Consider the following 11376-nt stretch of genomic DNA (forward strand, 5'->3'; position numbering starts at 1 on the left):
TGTATATATATATACAGGTAAAAGTCAGTAAATTAGAATATTTTGAAAAACTTGATTTATTTCAGTAATTGCATTCAAAAGGTGTAACTTGTACATTATATTTATTCATTGCACACAGACTGATGCATTCAAATGTTTATTTCATTTAATTTTGATGATTTGAAGTGGCAACAAATGAAAATCCAAAATTCCGTGTGTCACAAAATTAGAATATTGTGTAAGGGTTACATTTTGAAGACACCTGGTGCCACAAACTAATCAGCTGATTAACTCAAAACACCTGCAAAGGGCTTTAAATGGTCTCTCAGTCCAGTTCTGAAGCCTACACAAACATGGGGAACACTTCAGATTTGACAGCTGTCCAAAAAGGCGACCATCGACACATTGCACAAGGAGGGAAAGACACAAAAGGTTATTGCAGAAGAGGCTGGCTGTTCTCAGAGCTCTGTGTCCAAACACATTAATAGAGAGGCAAAGGGGAAGGAAAAACTGTGGTCAGAAAAAAGTGTACAAGCGATAGGGATCACCGCGCCTAGTCAAGATTGTGAAAAAAAAACCCATTCAAAAATGTGGGGGAGATTCACAAGGAGTGGACAGCTGCTGGAGTCAGGGCTTCAAGATCCACCACCAAGAGACGCTTGAAAGACATGGGTTTCAACTGCCGCATACCTCGTGTCAAGCCACTGTTGACCAAGAAACAGCGCGAAAAGCGTCTCACCTGGGCTAAGGAAAAAAAGAGCTGGACTGCTGCTGAGTGGTCTAAAGTCATATTTTCTAGCGAAAGCAAATTTTGCATTTCCTTTGGAAATCGAGGTCCCAGAGTCTGGAGGAAGACAGGAGAGGCACAGGATCCACGTTGCCTGAAGTCTAGTGTAAAGTTTCCACCATCAGTGATGGTTTGGGGTGCCATGTCATCTGCTGGTGTCGGTCCACTCTGTTTCCTGAGATCCAGGGGTCAACGCAGCCGTCTACCAGCAAGTTTTAGAGCACTTCATGCTTCCTGCTGCTGACCTGCTCTATGGAGATGGAGATTTCAGGTTCCAACAGGACTTGGCGCCTGCACACAGCGCAAAATCTACCCGTGCCTGGTTTACGGACCATGGTATTTCTGTTCTAAATTGGCCAGCCAACTCCCCTGACCTTAGCCCCATAGAAAATCTGTGGGGTATTGTGAAAAGGAAGATGCAGAATGCCAGACCCAACAACGCAGAAGAGTTGAAGGCCACTATCAGAGCAACCTGGGCTCTCATAACACCTGAGCAGTGCCAGAAACTCATCGACTCCATGCCACGCCGCATTAATGCAGTAATTGAGGCAAAAGGAGCTCCAACCAAGTATTGAGTATTGTACATGCTTCATATTTTTCATTTTCATACTTTTCAGTTGGCCAACATTTCTAAAAAATCCCTTTTTTGTATTAGCCTTAAGTAATATTCTAATTTTGTGACACACGGAATTTTGGATTTTCATTTGTTGCCACTTCAAATCATCAAAATTAAATGAAATAAACATTTGAATGCATCAGTCTGTGTGCAATGAATAAATATAATGTACAAGTTACACCTTTTGAATGCAATTACTGAAATAAATCAAGTTTTTCAAAATATTCTAATTTACTGACTTTTACCTGTATATACACACACATCTCAGTTGAAGTCTGAAGTTTAGTAATTAAAACTCATTTTTCAACCACTCCACAAAGTTATTCTTAACAAACTATAGTTTTGGCAAGTAATGACAAGTATTTTTTCCAACAATTGTTTACAGACAGATTATTTCACTTATAATTCACTGTATCACAATTCCAGTGGGTCAGAAGTTTACATTCACTAAGTTGGCTGTGCCTTTAAACAGCTTGGAAAATTCCAGAAAATGATGTCATGGCTTTAGAAGCTTCTGATATTCTAATTGACATCATTTGAGTCAATTGGAGGTGTACCTCAATGTATTTCAAGGCCTACCTTCAAACTCAGTGCCTCTTTGCTTGACATCATGGGAAAATCAAAATAAATCAGCCAAGACCTCAGGAAAAAATGGTAGACCTCCAAGTCTGGTTCATCCTTGGGAGCAATTTTCAAATGCCTGAAGGTACCACGTTCATCTGTACAAACAGTAGTATGCAAGTATAAACACCATGGGACCACACAGCCGTCATACCGCTCAGGAAGGAGACGCGTTCTGTCTCCTAGAGATGAACGTACTTTGGTGCGAAAAGTGCAAATCAATCCCAGAACAACAGCAAAGGACCTTGTGAAGATGTTGGAGGAAACAGGTACAAAAGTATTTATATCCACAGTAAACCGTGTCCTATATCGACATAATATGAAAGGCCACTCAGCAAGGAAGAAGCAACTGCTCCAAAACCGCCATAAAAAAGCCAGACTATGGTTTGCAACTGCACATGGGGACAAATATCGTACTTTTTGGAGAAATGTCCTCTGGTCTGATGAAACAAAAATAGAACTGTTTGGCCATAATGACCATCGTTATGAGGATGATGGTCATCGTTTGGAGGAAAAAGGGGGATGCTTGCAAGCCGAAGAACTCCATGCCAACTGCGAAGCACAGGGTGGCAGCATCATGCTGTGGGGGTGCTTTGCTGCAGGAGAGACTGGTGCACTTCACAAAATAGATGGCATCATGAGGAAGGAAAATGATGTGGATATATTGAAGCAACATCTCAAGATATCAGTCAGGAAGATAAAGCTTGGTCGCAAATAGGTCTTCCAAATGGACAATGACCCCAAGCATACATCCAAAGTTGTGGCAAAATGGCTTAAGGACAACAAGTCAAGGTATTGGAGTGGCCATCACAAAGCCCTGACCTCAATCCTATAGAAAATGTGTGGGCAGAACTGAAAAAGTGTGTGCGAGCAAGGAGGCCTACAAACCTGACTCGGTTACACCAGCTCTGTCAGGAGGAATGGGCCAAAATTCACCCAACTTATTGTGGGAAGCTTGTAGAAGGCTACCCGACACATTTGACCCAAGTTAAACAATTTAAAGGCAATGCTACCAAATACTAATTGAGTGTATGTAAACATCTGACCCACTGGGAATCTGATGAAGGAAATAAAAGCTGAAATAAATCATTATCTCTACTATTATTCTGACATTTTCACTTAAAATAAAGTGGTGATCCTAACTGACGCAAGACTGGGAATTTTTACTAAGATTAAATATCAGGAATTGTGTAATACTGAGTTTAAATGTATTTGGCTAAGGTGTATGTACACTTCCGACTTCAACTGTACATTGTGTAGTGTGTACTTTGTAATGTTAATTATTTGTTGTCAATTCTTAGCTACCTGATCTATTAAAATGAGATCCGTGTTTGACTTGGACAGAAGCTCAACAGAGCTGAATATCAGCACCTGAAATGTCTACTGCTTGAGCTCATGTTCCTCTTATAGAATATTAGCTCAAAGGTATTGTGGGACTCCTGCACCGAAATATATACCTTACCGGCACCCAAAATTACTACTTTTTCAGTCAAACACTGAATTAGATGATTGAAAAATACAAAATATTTTTAGAGAATAAAGAATGTGCCTGAATTGTCAAGACAATAACTTTTGTTTCCTTTTCTCTTTATTACTACTTGCCAACTCAGGTATAAGTCCGGTAACATCAACAGTGAGGACAAACCCAGCCTGCCCCCTCTCCTTCCACACTAAGTCCAAACCTACAGTCAGTGGGTCCTGATTGTGACAGTGGAGCCCAGTTTGCACTGCAGGATCCAGAGATGGCATCAGTGAAGCTGGAAGACTGCAGTCAAACACTGGAGCTGAATGTCAACATTAAAGATGAAGAAGAGGAGGAGAATATTGGGAAATCTGTTTCTCATGGTAAGAGCAGGTTCTATCTAACTAAGTTTGTTTGTTCAAACTTCTCACTGTGCATGAAAAGTTGCAGTAGAACTGTTTCATGAGGGCATTGAGATGCTGCGCCACCCGGTACAGCCAGAAGAGGACTGGTTCCTCTCCATGTTTCTCCCTAGGTTCCTGCTTTATACTGAGTTTTTAGTAGCCACTGTGCTTCTACATCTGCATTGCTTGATCTTTCCTGATTTTAGGAAGTGTTTCTGTAAAGCACTTTGTGACTTTGCGGATGTAAAAAGGGCTTCAAAAAATAAATGTGATTGACATGTACATTACCAGTCAAAGGTTTGGACACACCTACTCATTCAAGGGTTTATCTTTATTTTTACTATTTCCTACATCCTACATTGTGTAATAGTAGTGAAGACATCAAAGCTATTCAACAACACATATGGAATCGTTTAGTAACCAAAAAAGTGTTAAACATATCAAAATATATTTTATACTTTAAGTTCTTCAAAGTAGCCACCCTTTGCCTTGATTACAGCTTTGCACACTCTTGGTATTCTCATTTACATTTACATTTTAGTCATTTAGCAGACGCTCTTATCCAGAGCGACTTACAGGAGCAATTGGGGTTAAGTGCCTTGCTCAAGGGCACATTAACGTCATTTAGCAGACGCTCTTAGCCAGAGCGACTCACAAATTGGTGAGTTTACCCTATAGCCAGTGGGATAACCACTTTACAATTTGGGGGGTAGAAGGATTACTTTATCCTATCCCAGGTATTCCTTAAAGAGGTGGGGTTTCAAATGTCTCCGGAAGGTGGTGAGCCGACTCCGCTGTGTGTGGGGGGGTGGGGAGGGGGTAGAAGGATTACTTTATCCTATCCCAGGTATTCCTTAAAGAGGTGGGGTTTCAAATGTCTCCGGAAGGTGGTGAGCGACTCCGCTTGTGTGTGTGGGGGGTGGGGGGGGGGTAGAAGGATTACTTTATCCTATCCCAGGTATTCCTTAAAGAGGTGGGGTTTCAAATGTCTCCGGAAGGTGGTGAGCGACTCCGCTGTGTGTGTGGGGGGTGGGGAGGGGGTAGAAGGATTACTTTATCCTATCCCAGGTATTCCTTAAAGAGGTGGGGTTTCAAATGTCTCCGGAAGGGGGTGAGCGACTCCGCTGTGTGTGTGGGGGGGTAGAAGGATTGCTTTATCCTATCCCAGGTATTCCTTAAAGAGGTGGGGTTTCAAATGTCTCCGGAAGGGGGTGAGTGACTCCGCTGTCCTGGCGTCGTGAGGGAGCTTGTTCCACCATTGGGGTGCCAGAGCAGCGAACAGTTTTGCCTGGGCTGAGCGGGAACTATGCTTCCGCAGAGGAAGGGGAGCCAGCAGGCCAGAGGTGGATGAACGCAATGCCCTCGTTTGGGGCAACCATCTTCATGAGGTAGTCACCTGGAATGCCTTATCAAAAGTTATTTTGTGCAATTTCTTTCATTATTAATGCATTTGAGCCAATTAGGTGTGTTGTGACAAGGTAGGGGTGGTATAGAGAAGATAGCCCTATTTGGTAAAAGACCAAGTCCATATTATGGCAAGAACAGCTCAAATAATCAAAGAGAAACGACAGTCCATTATTACTTTAAGACATGAAGGTCAGTCAATCCGTAAAATTTCAAGAACTTTTCAAGTTTATTCAAGGGCTGTCGCAAAAACCATCAAGCGCTATAATGAAACAGCCTCTCACGAGGACCGCCACAGGAAAGGAAGACCAAGTTACCTCTGCTGCAGGGGATAAGTTCATTAGAGTTACCAGCCTCAGAAATTGCAGCCCAAATAGATTATTCAGAGTTCAAGTAACAGACACATCTCAACATCAACTTTTCAGAGGAGACCGTGTGAATCAGGCCTTCAAGGTCGAATTGCTGAAAAGAAACCACTACTGAAGGACACCAATAATAAGAAGAGACTTACTTGGGCAAAGAAACATGAGCAATGGACATTAGACTTAAACATTGGTCTGATGAGTCCAAATGTCCGATTTTTGGTTCCAACAGCCGTGTCTTTGTGAGACACAGAGTAGGTGAACGGATGAACTCTGCATGTGTAGTTCCCACAGTGAAGCATGGAGGAGGATGTGTGATGGTGTGGGGGTGCTTTGCTGGTGACACTGTCTGTGATATTTTTAGAATTCAAGGCACACTTAACCAGCATGGCTACCACATCATTCTGCAGTGATACGCCATCCCATCTGGTTTGCGCTTGGGACAATGACCCAACACACCTACAGGCTATGTAATGGCTATTTGACCAAGAAGGAGAGTGATGGAGTGCTGCATCAGATGACCTGGCCTCCACAATCATCTGACCTCAACCCAATTCAGATGATTTGGGATGAGTTGGACCACAGAGTGAAGGAAAAGCAGCCAACAAGTGCTCAGCATATGTGGGAACTCCTTCAAGACTGTAGGAAAAGCATTCCAGGTGAAGTTGATTGAGAGAATGCCAAGAGTGTGGAAAGCTGTCAAGGCAAAGGGTGGCTACTTTGAAGAATCTAAAATATAACATTTTGATTTGGTTAACACTTTTTTTGGTTACTACATGATTCCATATGTGTTATTTTATAGTTTAGATGTCTTCACTATTATTCTACAATATAGAAAATAGTACAAAATTAAGAAAAACCCTTGAATTAGTAGGTGTGTCAACTTATGACTGGTACTGTATATTACACCAACTGACTGGTTCTTCTGATGTTGTTCACACAGGAGACCATGTTGAGACATTCTCTACATCCAGAGAGCAACAGCAGGAAGATCACAGAGCTAAGAGGTCTCACCACTGCCCACATTGTGAGGAGATTTTCCCAATTCTATCAAAGTTAAAAATACACCTACAAATACACACAGGAGAGAATCTGTATTTCTGCACTGACTGTGGGAAGAATTTCACAACATCAACTAAGCTAAAACGTCATCAGAGAACACACACAGGAGAGAAGCCTTACTCCTGCTCTGACTGTGGGGTGAGTTTCTTTCGACTGGGCCACTTAAAACAACATGAACTTATAACACACAGGAGAGAAGCCTTACTCCTGCTCTGACTAAATACATGAACTCATATGCATATACAGGAGAAGCCTTTATTTCTGCTCTGACTGTGGAAAATGTTTTATATCATCAGCTGAACTAAAAGTTCATCAGAGAACACACACAGGAGAGAAGCCTTACTCCTGCTCTGACTGTGGAAAGAGTTTCTCTCGACTAGAGGACTTAAAAAAACATGAACGTATACATACAGGAGAGAAGCCTTATTTCTGCTCTGACTGTGGAAAAGGTTTTATATCATCAGCTGAACTAAAAGTTCATCAGAGAACACACACAGGAGAGAAGCCTTACTTCTGCTCTTACTGTGGGGAGAGTTTCTCTCGACTGGGCCACTTAAAACAACATGAACATATACACACAGGAGAGAAGCCTTACTCCTGCTCTGACTGTGGAGAGAAAGTTCATCGAGAACACACACAGAGAGAAGCCTTACTTCTGCTCTTACTGTGGAAATAGTTTCTCCCGACTGGGTGACTTAAAACAACATGAACGTATACACACAGGAGAAAAGCCCTACTCGTGCTCTAACTGTGTAAAATGCTTTACAACATCAACTAAGCTAAAATGTCATCAGAGAACACACACAGGAGAGAAGCCTTACTTCTGCTCTGACTGTGGGTTGAGTTTTCTCAACGTTAAAACGACATGAACGTATACACACAGGAGAGAAGCCTTATCCTGCTCTGACTGTGGAAAGAGTTCTCTCAACTGCGGAGAACACATACAGGAGAGAAGCCTTACGCCAGCTCTGACTGTGGGGAGAGTTTCTCTCGACTGGCGGATTTAAAACGACATGAACGTATACACACAGGAGAGAAGCCTTACGCCTGCTCTGACTGTGGAAAGTGTTTCTCTCGACTGGGGGATTTAAAAAGACATGAACTTATACATACAGGAGAGAAGCCTTATTTCTGCTCTGACTGTGGATGTTTTTTTTAAACAAAATATGAGCTAATACGTCATCAGAGAACACACACAGGAGAGAAGCCTTACTCCTGCTCTGACTGTGGGGTGAGTTTCTCTCTACTGGGCAACTTAAAACGACATGAACGTATACACACAGGAGAGAAGCCTTACTCCTGCTCTGACTGTGTCAAATGCTTTACTACATCAACTGAGCTAAAAGTTAATCAGGAAACACACACAGGAGAGAAGCCTTATTTATGCTCTGACTGTGGAAAATGTTTGAAATCATCAGCTGAGCTAAAAGTTAATCAGGGAACACACACAGGAGAGAAGCCTTAATTCTGCTCTGACTGTGGGGTGAGTTTCTCTCTACTGGGCAACTTAAAACGACATGAACGTATACACACAGGAGAGAAGCCTTAATACTGCTCTGACTGTGGAAAATGTTATAAAATATCAGTTGAGCTAAAAGGTCATCAGAGAACACACACAAGAGAAAAGCCTCATCAGTTGTCTCAGACCAGTTAAGATTAAAGTCACTTCATTCTCACCTCAGAAAGGAAGTGGTAACAGTGAATTTGATAACATTAAGAAAGAGTAACACTCTATTGTAATCCTATTGTTTCTCTCTGTGAGAGAACTGTGCAGAGGAAAGGGAACGTTATAGAATGTTAGCCTGTCCTGATCAGTGCACCTGGCAGTTTTGGGTTTTGTTAGCTTTACTGTAATGATATTGAGAGATTGGAGCCCTTAGGGTTGAATACACTCAGTGAGGTCTGATAGATGACTGGGGGTACTGTTGGGATGAGCTAGTTCGGACACTCATGGTACAACACAAGACATGAGCAAGGGTCTTCACAGTCCCCAGGTGGTGGGAAACACACAGTATTAAATAGAGCCATGACTACATGGAACTCTCTGCCAGGTAACTCAAACTAGCAATAAAACCAGATTCAAAAAAACATAAAATAAAATTAACCTTATGGCACATTACAAAAATAACAACAGGAACTTTTAGCTCAGCTGATGTTGTGAAGCATTTTACACATCTCATATGTATATACTGTATTCTATAATATTCTACTGTATCTTAGTCCATGTCGCTGTCATTGGTGCAAGCGCTCTGTCATTGCTTGTCCATATTCAGTTGAAGTCGGAAGTTTACATACACTTAGGTTGGAGTCATTAAAACTTGTTTTTCAACCACCCACAAATTTCTTTTTAACAAACTATAGTTTTGGCAAGTCGGTTAGGACATCTACTTTGTGCATGACACAAGTCATTTTTCCAACAATTGTTTACAGCCAGATTATTTCACTTATAATTCACTGTATCACAATTCCAGTGGGTGAAAAGTTTACATACACTAAGTTGACTGTGCCTTTAAACAGCTGGGAAAATTCCAGAAAATGATGTCATGGCTTTAGAAGCTTCTGATAGGCTAATTTACATAATTTGAGTCAATAGGAGGTGTACCTGTGGATGTATTTCAAGGCCTACCTTCAAACTCAATGCCTTTTTGCTTGACATCATGGGAAAATGAAAAGGAATCAGCCAAGACCTCAGAAGAAATTTTGTAGACCTCTACAAGTCTGATTCATCCTTGGGAGCAATTTCCAAACACCTGAAGGTACCACGTTCATCTGTGCAAACAATAGTACGCAAGTATAAACACCATGGGACCACGCAGCCGTCATACCGCTCAGGAAGGAGATGCGTTCTGTCTCCTAGAGATGAACGTACTTTGGTGCAAATCAATCCCAGAACAACAGCAAAGGACCTTGTGAAGATGCTGGAGGAAACGGGTACAAAAGTGTCTATATCCACAGTAAAATGAGTCTTATATCGACATAACCTGAAAGGCCGCTCAGCAAGGAAGAAGCCACTGCTCCAAAACCGCCATAAAAAAAGCCAGACTACGGTTTGCAATTGCACATGGGGACAAAGATCGTACTTTTTTGAGAAATGTCCTCTGGTCTGATGAAACAAAAATAGAACTGTTTGGCCATAATGACCATTGTTATGTTTGGAGTAAAATAATGTTATGTTTGGAAGCAGAAGAACACCATCCCAACCGTGAAGCACGGGGTGGCAGCATCATGCTGTCGGGGTGCTTTGCTGCAGGAGGGATTGGTGCACTTCACAAAATAGATGGCATCATGAGGAAGGAACATTATGTGGATATATTGAAGCAACATCTCAAGACATCAGTCAGGAAGTTAAAGCTTGGTCGCAAATGGGTCTTCCAAATGGACAATGACCCCAAGCATACTTCCAAGTTGTGGCAAAATGGCTTAAGGACAACAAAGTCAAGGTATTGGAGTCGCCATCACAAAGCCCTGACCTCAATCCTATAGAACATGTGTGGGCAGAACTGAAAAAAGTGTGTGCGAGCAAGAAGGCCTACAAATCTGACTCAGTTACACCAGCCCTGTCAGGAGGAATGGGCCAAAATTCACCCAACTTATTGTGGGAAGCTTGTGGAAGGCTACCCGACACGTTTGACCCAAGTTAAACAATTTAAAGGCAATGCTACCAAATACTAATTGAGAGTATGTAAACTTCTGACCCACTGCGAATGTGATTAAATAAATAAAAGCTGAAATAAATCATTGTCTCTACTATTATTCTGACATTTCACATTCTTAAAATAAAGTGGTGATCCTAACTGAGCTAACACAGGGAATTTTTACAGGAATTGTGAAAAACTGAGTTTAAATGTATTTGGCTAAGGTGTATGTAAATAAGGTATTATTGTTTTTAATAAATGTGAAAACATTTCTAAGAACCTGTGTTTGCTGTTGAGGATGATATGGCCCATAATTTGCATGACTTTTGCCCCTTTTTAGCTTTCGACTCTTACCAACTTTTAGAATAGGTCCCCCCCCCTTTTGTATTGTACAGCCTACTGATATGTAAACATATGTCACCTGGTACAGCCAGAAGAGGACTGGCCACCCCTTTAAGCCTGGTTCCTCTCTATGTTTCTCCCTGGGTTCCTGCTTCATAAGGAGTTTTTAGTAGCCACTATGTTGTCTCTCCTGGCTATCATAAGATGAATGCACTAGCTGTGGGTCTCTCTGGATGGGAGCATCTGCAACATGACTAAATTGTAAATGTAGTGCTTGATGATGTATTTGATGTATTTTTTGTGTTTCCTGTTTGTACCCCAGGAAGAGTAGCCGCTGGGGATCCTAATAAAATACTACATTGTACTGAATGTATCAGATAGAGATGATGTGATGATCAGTTTTCACCATTAGTCTGTTTTTGGACCATTTATGAATGTGTTATTCAATGTGTTTCTATTGGATATAGTAGTAAAGGCCAAATTCATTTTTAAATATATATTTTCATAACTAAAGGGGTCCTAAAATTCATAATCAAAGAGAGCATTATAGAATGTTAGCATCTCTTTACTTTACTGATCAGTGTTGCACCTTGTCAGTTTTGGTGTGTTTTGTTAGCTTCTACTGTAATAATACTGAGATGACCTTGGATTTGCCTTTAAGGTTGAATATCCTATTTGAGGCGTCTCACAATGGAGTCTGAT

At 41.5% G+C, this 11376-nt stretch overlaps 1 long non-coding RNA gene across 1 annotated transcript; it reads left to right on the forward strand.

Annotated features, from left to right (window-relative positions):
• Nucleotides 1-6624: 6624 nt before the first annotated feature.
• On the forward strand, nt 6625-11069 carry LOC123488488. Its single transcript, XR_006660117.1, has 2 exons — nt 6625-6662; nt 10997-11069. It is a non-coding gene; the product is annotated as an uncharacterized LOC123488488 (long non-coding RNA).
• The last annotated feature ends 307 nt before the right edge of the window (nt 11070-11376 follow it).

This window comes from Coregonus clupeaformis, unplaced genomic scaffold (assembly GCF_020615455.1).
Source record: "Coregonus clupeaformis isolate EN_2021a unplaced genomic scaffold, ASM2061545v1 scaf2362, whole genome shotgun sequence".
NCBI classification, from domain to species: Eukaryota; Metazoa; Chordata; class Actinopteri; order Salmoniformes; family Salmonidae; genus Coregonus; species Coregonus clupeaformis.